At 42.8% G+C, this 10,000-nt stretch overlaps 1 protein-coding gene across 7 annotated transcripts in view; it reads left to right on the plus strand.

Moving 5' to 3' along the window:
- LOC135524802 (kinesin-like protein KIF1A) overlaps positions 1 to 10,000 on the plus strand; it is a 183,425-nt gene that overhangs the window by 346 nt on the left and 173,079 nt on the right. The window lies entirely within an intron of this gene.

The following is a 10,000-nucleotide window of genomic DNA, read 5'->3' on the forward strand; positions in this document are numbered from 1 at the left end:
CCATTGTTCTGGTGCCGTATTCATGGTGTTTGTTTGGCGTTGCGTCTCCCGGGGCTGGGAAGGGAAGGGAGGAAAGGATTGTGATGGGGTGCGGCTAATGAGGAGCTGTCTGCTCAGACCATGTAGGATGGATGGAAAACTAGGGGCTTAAATATAATAGATTGTTTTCTCTAGAACCTATTTATAGTCCTTTTGTAGTATAATGTTGAGCTGGTTGACAATAAGAATGTCATTCAGGAGGTGGGCAAGTCAGCAACATCAGTTGACAACCTCATTTAGAATTTTCCTTTTTTATTTTTTATTTACGTTACAATTGAATTGTGCCTGGGACAATGTAATAGCCCTACACGTTGAATTATCCTGAAATGTCCATTTCAAATGACAGCCTATGTTTAAACTACAGGCATATGTTGTAGCCTATGATATATATATAAAAACAATGACGTGGGGAGTAAATTATAGGCTAACATTAGATCGTGATAAATTCCCATGATGCACGTCCTGTTCACCTGCGTCTTATTTCACACAACTCTTATATCCCCGTAATTACAGTCTCTCTCCAAAAAATGGTGGTCAGATGCGTTCTCATGTCAGATTATGCCTAAAAGCCAGCCTGTACCTGTAATAAGGTAGAGGGGCAGGTAACCTAGTGGTTAGAGCGTTGGACAAGTTGTCAAAAGGTCTCTAGTTCGTAAGGTGAGAAATCTGTCGCACTTGAGCAAGGACACTTAACCCCAATTGCACTTTTTATTTTATTTATTTTACCTTTATTTTACTAGGCAAGTCAGTTAAGAACAAGTTCTTATTTTCAATGACGGCCTAGGAACAGTGGGTTAACTGGGGGTTAACTGCCTGTTCAGGGGCAGAACGACAGACCCCAATTGCTCTTGAGCAAGGCATTTAACCCTAATTGCTCTTGAGCAAGGCATTTAACCCCAATTGCTCTTGAGCAAGGCACTTAACCCTAATTGCTCTTGAGCAAGGCATTTAACCCCAATTGCTCTTGAGCAAGGCATTTAACCCTAATTGCTCTTGAGCAAGGCATTTAACCCTAATTGCTCTTGAGCAAGGCATTTAACCCCAATTGCTCTTGAGCAAGGCATTTAACCCCAATTGCTCTTGAGCAGGGCATTTAACCCCAATTGCTCTTGAGCAAGGCATTTAACCCTAATTGCTCTTGAGCAGGGCATTTAACCCCAATTGCTCTTGAGCAAGGCATTTAACCCTAATTGCTCTTGAGCAAGGCATTTAACCCTAATTGCTCTTGAGCAAGGCACTTAACCCTAATTGCTCTTGAGCAAGGCATTTAACCCCAATTGCTCTTGAGCAAGGCATTTAACCCCAATTGCTCTTGAGCAAGGCATTTAACCCCAATTGCTCTTGAGCAGGGCATTTAACCCCAATTGCTCTTGAGCAAGGCATTTAACCCCAATTGCTCTTGAGCAGGGCATTTAACCCCAATTGCTCTTGAGCAAGGCATTTAACCCCAATTGCTCTTGAGCAAGGCATTTAACCCTAATTGCTCTTGAGCAAGGCATTTAACCCTAATTGCTCTTGAGCAAGGCACTTAACCCTAATTGCTCTTGAGCAAGGCATTTAACCCCAATTGCTCTTGAGCAAGGCATTTAACCCCAATTGCTCTTGAGCAAGGCATTTAACCCCAATTGCTCTTGAGCAAGGCATTTAACCCCAATTGCTCTAGAGCAAGGCATTTAACCCCAATTGCTCTTGAGCAGGGCATTTAACCCCAATTGCTCTTGAGCAAGGCATTTAACCCCAATTGCTCTTGAGCAGGGCATTTAACCCCAATTGCTCTTGAGCAAGGCATTTAACCCCAATTGCTCTAGAGCAAGGCATTTAACCCCAATTGCTCTTGAGCAGGGCATTTAACCCCAATTGCTCTTGAGCAAGGCATTTAACCCCAATTGCTCTTGAGCAGGGCATTTAACCCCAATTGCTCTTGAGCAAGGCATTTAACCCCAATTGCTCTAGAGCAAGGCATTTAACCCCAATTGCTCTTGAGCAGGGCATTTAACCCTAATTGCTCTTGAGCAGGGCATTTAACCCTAATTGCTCTTGAGCAAGGCATTTAACCCCAATGGCTCTCGGGTCGCCATTGATAATTGCAGGCCCCACTCTCGGAGGGTCTCAGGGAGTTTTGGGACATCAGACATGAGTAGTAATAAGTAATGAATGTGTCGGGACGAGTAGTAATAAGTAATGATTGTGTCGGGACGAGTAGTAATAAGTAATGATTGTGTCGGGACGAGTAGTAATAAGTAATGATTGTGTCGGGACGAGTAGTAATAAGTAATGATTGTGTCGGAGTAGTAATAAGTAATGATTGTGTCGGGACGAGTAGTAATAAGTAATGATTGTGTCGGGACGAGTAGTAATAAGTAATGATTGTGTCGGGACGAGTAGTAATAAGTAATGATTGTGTCGGGACGAGTAGTAATAAGTAATGATTGTGTCGGGACGAGTAGTAATAAGTAATGATTGTGTCGGGACGAGTAGTAATAAGTAATGATTGTGTCGGGACGAGTAGTAATAAGTAATGATTGTGTCGGGACGAGTAGTAATAAGTAATGATTGTGTCGGGACGAGTAGTAATAAGTAATGATTGTGTCGGGACGAGTAGTAATAAGTAATGATTGTGTCGGGACGAGTAGTAATAAGTAATGATTGTGTCGGGACGAGTAGTAATAAGTAATGATTGTGTCGGGACGAGTCAGGCAGGACGTTTGTCTCAGCCATTCGAAATCAGGAATCAGCATTATTTTTTGATGGATATATACAAAGAAATGTCAATAGAAAACAGGTTAAACGGAAGTGCAGTTATTTTGCAGTCTTTTTATATTCAGTTTGAAGTGATTGTGTTACTGTAGCTGTGTTCTTGGCTAGCTCCTCTGAACAACATTCTTGACGAAAGAGCATTTTCTATGCCAGGCGAAATCGCGCCTCATTAGCTCATTGTTATGGACGTATCCAAATATATGTCACTATAAAACAGCTTCAACAAATGCAAATGCAGCTACTTTGCTGTTATTCTGGCTGCACTGTTTGACGTGACTGTAAATTAGCCGTAGTTAGCTAGCAAGCAAAGGATAAGAACGTTGCCAGCTAGTATGGCAATAGAACATTTAGAACCAACGACTGAGTTGTGTCCATAGATACAGAACCACACTACTGAACGACTGAGTCGTGTCCATAGATACAGAACCAACATACTGAACAACTGAGTCGTGTCCATAGATACAGAACCAACATACTGAACAACTGAGTCGTGTCCATAGATACAGAACCAACATACTGAACGACTGGATCGTGTCCATAGATACAGAACCAACATACTGAACAACTGAGTCGTGTCCATAGATACAGAACCAACATACTGAACGACTGACTTGTGTCCATAGATACAGAACCAACATACTGAACAACTGAGTCGTGTCCATAGATACAGAACCAACATACTGAACAACTGAGTCGTGTCCATAGATACAGAACCAACATACTGAACAACTGAGTCGTGTCCATAGATACAGAACCAACATACTGAACAACTGAGTCGTGTCCATAGATGCTGAACCAACATACTTAACAACTGAGTCGTGTCCATAGATACAGAACCAACATACTGAACAACTGAGTCGTGTCCATAGATACAGAACCAACATACTGAACAACTGAGTCGTGTCCATAGATATTCCAGACTGAGAGGTCGTCCAATATAGACTGTGAGGTCGTACTCTACTCCTGGTAGGTCTACATAGAGGTCGTACTACTATAGACATAGAGGTCGTACTCTACTCCTGGTGGGTCTACATGGAGGTCGTACTACTATAGACTGAGAGGTCGTACTCTACTCCTGGTAGGTCTACACGGAGGTCGTACTACTATAGACCTAGAGGTCGTACTCTACTCCTGGTAGGTCTACACGGAGGTCGTACTACTATAGACTGTGAGGTCGTACTCTACTCCTGGTAGGTCTACATGGAGGTCGTACTACTATAGACTGTGAGAGGTCGTACTCTACTCCTGGTAGGTCTACATTACATTTTACATTTAAGTCATTTAGCAGACGCTCTTATCCAGAGCGACTTACAAATTGGTGAATTCACCTTCTGACATCCAGTGGAACAGGAGGTCGTACTACTATAGACTGTGAGAGGTCGTACTCTACTCCTGGTAGGTCTACATGGAGGTCGTACTACTATAGACTGAGAGGTCGTACTCTACTCCTGGTAGGTCTACATGGAATATTTTGGGGTTAACATTATATGACACACATTTTCAATAACAGACTAGGAACAGTGGGTTAACTGCCTTGTTCAGGGGCAGAACAATAGATTCGTACCTTGTCAGCTCGGGGATTTGAACTTGCAAATCAAATCAAATTGTTTTATATAGCCCTTCGTACATCAGCTGATATCTCAAAGTCCTCTACAGAAACCCAGCCTAAAACAGTAGACCTCTCATTTTGGGCGGCAGACCTACGATTCCAAATCACAACGTCATGGGAGTGGGACTGTACGTGGGCCTATTTGTGAGAACTGATTCAAATGATTCATTACAGCTTTTTAGTACCATACTCAGTCAAATATTTATAGTCCTGGGTGATAATTGGTTATGGTAATGAGTTACCATTAGGAACTGGTTGAAATGGTACATGATGCTACATGATCAAACGTATATGGACACCTGCTCGTCGACAATCTCATTCCAGAATCATGGGCCTTAATCATGCCGCTATGACAGACTCCACTCTTCTGTCCCCAGTCCACCTGGCCGTGCTGCTGCTCCAGTTTCAACTGTTCTGCCTTATTATTATTGGACAATGCTGGTCATTTTATGAACATTTGAACATCTTGGCCATGTTCTGTTATAATCTCCACCCGGCACAGCCAGAAGAGGACTGGCCACCCCACATAGCCTGGTTCCTCTCTAGGTTTCTTCCTAGGTTTGGGCCTTTGTAGGGAGTTTTTCCTAGCCACCATGCTTCAACACCTGCATTGCTTGCTGTTTGGGGTTTTAGGCTGGGTTTCTGTACAGCACTTTGATATATCCGCTGATGTACGAAGGGCTCTATAAAATACATTTGATTTGATGTACTGTATGCCCTTATCAGTATACCTATACAAGGCATCCTATATGAGCCTTTGGGTCTTTGGGGCCATTAGTCATTCAGGATACAGGAAACACAGCCTGGTCTGGTGTGACAAAGCAGTTTTTACACCATCAGCCATTAGGGTTCAATATGCTACAGGTTTATCAATATGCTACAGGTTTATCAATATGTTACAGGTTTATCAATATGCTATATGTTTATCAATATGTTACAGGTTTATCAATATGCTATATGTTTATCAATATGCTACAGGTTTATCAATATGTTACAGGTTTACCAATATGCTATATGTTTATCAATATGCTACAGGTTTATCAATATGCTACAGGTTTACCAATATGCTATATGTTTATCAATATGCTACAGGTTTATCAATATGCTACAGGTTTATCAATATGCTACAGGTTTATCAATATGCTATATGTTTATCAATATGCTATATGTTTATCAATATGCTATATGTTTATCAATATGCTACAGGTTTATCAATATGTTACAGGTTTATCAATATGCTATATGTTTATCAATATGCTACAGGTTTATCAATATGCTACAGGTTTACCAATATGCTATACTGTATGTTTATCAAAATGATACAGGTTTATCAATTTTATTTTACCATTATTTAACTAGACAATTCAGTTAAGAACAAAATCTCATTTTCAATAACAGACTAGGAACAGTGGGTGAACTGCCTTGTTCAGGGGCAGAACAATAGATTCGTACCTTGTCAGCTCTGGGATTTGAACTTGCAAATCAAATCAAATTGATTTATATAGCACTTCGTACATCCTAGGGCTCAGGTCCTTCGAGAGAGAGAAAGAAAGAGAGAATTAGAGAGAGCATACTTAAATTCACACAGGACACCGAATAGGACAGGAGAAGTACTCCAAATATAACAAACTGACCATATTCCCCCGACACATAAACTACTGCAGCATAAATACTGGAGGCTGAGACAGGAGGGGTCAGGAGACACTGTTGGCCTCATCCGAGGACACCCCCGGACAGGGCCAAACAGGAAGGATATAACCCCACCCACTTTGCCAAAGCACAACCCCCGACCCCACTAGAGGGATATCTTCAACCACCAACTTACCATCCTGAGACAAGGCTGAGTATAGCCCACAAAGATCTACGCCACGGCACAACCCAAGGGGGGGGCGCCAACCCAGACAGGAAGATCACGTCTGTGACTCAACCCACTCAAGTGACGCACCCCTCCTAGGGACGGCATGAAAGAGCCCCAGTAAGCCAGTGACTCAGCCCCTGTAATACGGTTAGAGGCAGAGAATTCCAGTGGAAAGAGGGGAACCGGCCAGGCAGAGACATAAAGGGCGGTTCGTTGCTCCAGAGCCTTTCCGTTCACCTTCCCACTCCTGGGCCAGACTACACTCAATCATATGACCCACTGAAGAGATGAGTCTTCAGTAAAGACTTAAAGGTTGAGACTGAGTTTGCGTCTCTCACATGGGTAGGCAGACCGTTCCATAAAAATGGAGCTCTATAGGAGAAAGCCCTGCCACCAGCTGTTTGCTTAGAAATTCTAGGGACAATTAGGAGGCCTGCGTCTTGTGACCATAGCGTACGTGTAGGTATGTACGGCAGGACCAAATCAGAGAGATAGGTAGGAGCAAGCCCATGTAATGCTTTGTAGGTTAGCAGTAAAACCTTGAAATCAGCCCTTGCTTTGACAGGAAGCCAGTGTAGAGAGGCTAACACTGGAGTAATATGATCAAATTGTTTGGTTCTAGTCAGGATTCTAGCAGCCGTATTTAGCACTAACTGAAGTTTATTTAGTGCTTTATCCGGGTAGCCGGAAAGTGGAGCATTAGTCTAAACCAGAAGTGACAAAAGCATGGATTCATTTTTATGCATTGTTTTTGGACAGAAAGTTTCTGATTTTTGCAATGTTACATAGATGGAAAAAAGCTGTCCTTGAAATGGTCTTGATATGTTCTTCAAAAGAGAGATCAGGGTCCAGAGTAACGCCGAGGTCCTTCACAGTTTTATTTGAGACGACTGTACAACCATTAAGATTAATTGTCAGATTCAGCAGAAGATCTCTTTGTTTCTTGGGACCTAGAACAAGCATCTCTGTTTTGTCCGAGTTTAAAAGTAGAAAGTTTGCAGCCATCCACTTCCTTATGTCTGAAACACATGCTTCTAGCAAGGGCAATTTTGGGGCTTCACCATGTTTCATTGAAATGTACAGCTGTGTGTCAACCGGATAGCAGTGAAAGTTAACATTATGTTTTTGAATGTCATCCCCAAGAGGTAAAATATATATTGAAAACAATAGTGGTCCTAAAACGGAACCTTGAGGAACACAAGGAAAACACACAGAAATTGACAGTTGATTTGTCAGAGGACAAACCATTCACAGAGACAAACTGATATCTTTCCGACAGATAAGATCTAAACCAGGCCAGAACTTGTCCGTGTAGACCAATTTGCGTTTCCAATCTCTCCAAAAGAATGTGGTGATCGATCTTATCAAAGGCAGCACTAAGGTCTAGGAGCACGAGGACAGATGCAGAGCCTCGGACTGATGCCATTAAAAGGTAATTTACCACCTTCATGAGTGCAGTCTCAGTGCTATGATGGGGTCTAAAACCAGACTGAAGCATTTCGTATTCATTGTTTGTCTTCAGGAAGGCAGTGAGCTGCTGCGCAACAGCCTTTTCTAAAATTTTTGAGAGGAATGGAAGATTCGATATAGACCGATAGTTTTTTATATTTTCTGGGTCAAGGTTTGGCTTTTTCAAGAGAGGCTTTATTACTGCCACTTTTAGTGAGTTTGGTACACATCCGGTGGATAAAGAGACGTTTATTATGTTCAACATAGAAGGGCCAAGCACAGGAAGCAGCTCTTTCAGTAGTTTAGTTGGAATAGAGTCCAGTATGCAGCTTGAAAGTTTAGAGGCCATGATTATTTTCATCATTGTGTCAAGAGATATAGTACTAAAACACTTGAGTGTCTCTCTTGATCCTAGGTCCTGGCAGAGTTGTGCAGACTCAGGACAACTGAGCTTTGAAGGAATACGCAGATTTAAAGAGGAGTCTAGGCTAGGTCCTGGCAGAGTTGTGCAGACTCAGGACAACTGAGCTTTGAAGGAATACGCAGATTTAAAGAGGAGTCTAGGCTACCCTGCCGCCTCTACACTCTAACCACTAGGCTGCCCTGCCGCCTCTACACTCTAACCACTAGGCTGCCCTGCCGCCTCTACACTCTAACCACTAGGCTGCCCTGCCGCCTCTACACTCTAACCACTAGGCTGCCCTGCCGCCCCTACACTCTAACCACTAGGCTGCCCTGCCGCCCTACACTCTAACCACTAGGCTGCCCTGCCGCCCCTACACTCTAACCACTAGGCTGCCCTGCCGCCTCTACACTCTAACCACTAGGCTGCCCTGCCGCCTCTACACTCTAACCACTAGGCTGCCCTGCCACCTCTACACTCTAACCACTAGGCTGCCCTGCCGCCTCTACACTCTAACCACTAGGCTACCCTGCCGCCTCTACACTCTAACCACTAGGCTGCCCTGCCGCCCCTACACTCTAACCACTAGGCTGCCCTGCCGCCTCTACACTCTAACCACTAGGCTGCCCTGCCGCCCCTACACTCTAACCACTAGGCTGCCCTGCCGCCTCTACACTCTAACCACTAGGCTGCCCTGCCGCCCCAATATGCTACAGGCTTATTATTCTTCTGCCTATACTTCTATGTCAGATAATTGCATCATTTCAGATGGTTTGTCATCATGTAGCTCCTGTATTCTTCTGTATTCTCCTATATCTCCTGTATTCTCCTATATCTCCTGTATTCTCCTATAGCTCCTGTATTCTCCTATAGGTCCTGTGGTCTCCTATAGATCCTGTATTCTCCTATATCTCCTCTATTCTCCTATATCTCCTCTATTCTCCTATATCTCCTGTATTCTCCTATATCTCCTGTATTCTCCTATATCTCCTCTATTCTCCTATATCTCCTGTATTCTCCTATATCTCCTCTATTCTCCTATATCTCCTCTATTCTCCTATATCTCCTGCCGCCTCCTATATCTCCTGTATTCTCCTATATCTCCCTATATCTCCTGTATTCTCCTATATCTCCTGTATTCTCCTATAGCTCTGTATTCTCCTATATCTCCTGTATTCTCCTATATCTCCTGTATTCTCCTATAGGTCCTGTGGTCTCCTATAGATCCTGTATTCTCCTATATCTCCTCTATTCTCCTATATCTCCTCTATTCTCCTATATCTCCTGTATTCTCCTATATCTCCTGTATTCTCCTATATCTCCTCTATTCTCCTATATCTCCTCTATTCTCCTGTAGCTCCTGTATTCTCCTATATCTCCTCTATTCTCCTATATCTCCTCTATTCTTCTATATCTCCTGTATTCTCCTATATCTCCTGTATTCTCCTATAGCTCCTGTATTCTCCTATATCTCCTGTATTCTCCTATATCTCCTGTATTCTCCTATATCTCCTGTATTCTCCTATATCTCCTCTATTCTCCTATATCTCCTCTATTCTCCTATATCTCCTGTATTCTCCTATATCTCCTGTATTCTCCTATAGCTCCTGTATTCTCCTATATCTCCTCTATTCTCCTATATCTCCTGTATTCTCCTATATCTCCTCTATTCTCCTATATCTCCTCTATTCTCCTATATCTCCTCTATTCTCCTATATCTCCTCTATTCTCCTGTAGCTCCTGTATTCTCCTATATCTCCTCTATTCTCCTATATCTCCTCTATTCTTCTATATCTCCTGTATTCTCCTATATCTCCTGTATTCTCCTGTAGCTCCTGTATTCTCCTATATCTCCTGTATTCTCCTATTGATCCTGTATTCTCCT

The sequence above is a fragment of the Oncorhynchus masou genome, chromosome 31, assembly GCF_036934945.1.
Source record: "Oncorhynchus masou masou isolate Uvic2021 chromosome 31, UVic_Omas_1.1, whole genome shotgun sequence".
NCBI lineage: Eukaryota > Metazoa > Chordata > Actinopteri > Salmoniformes > Salmonidae > Oncorhynchus > Oncorhynchus masou.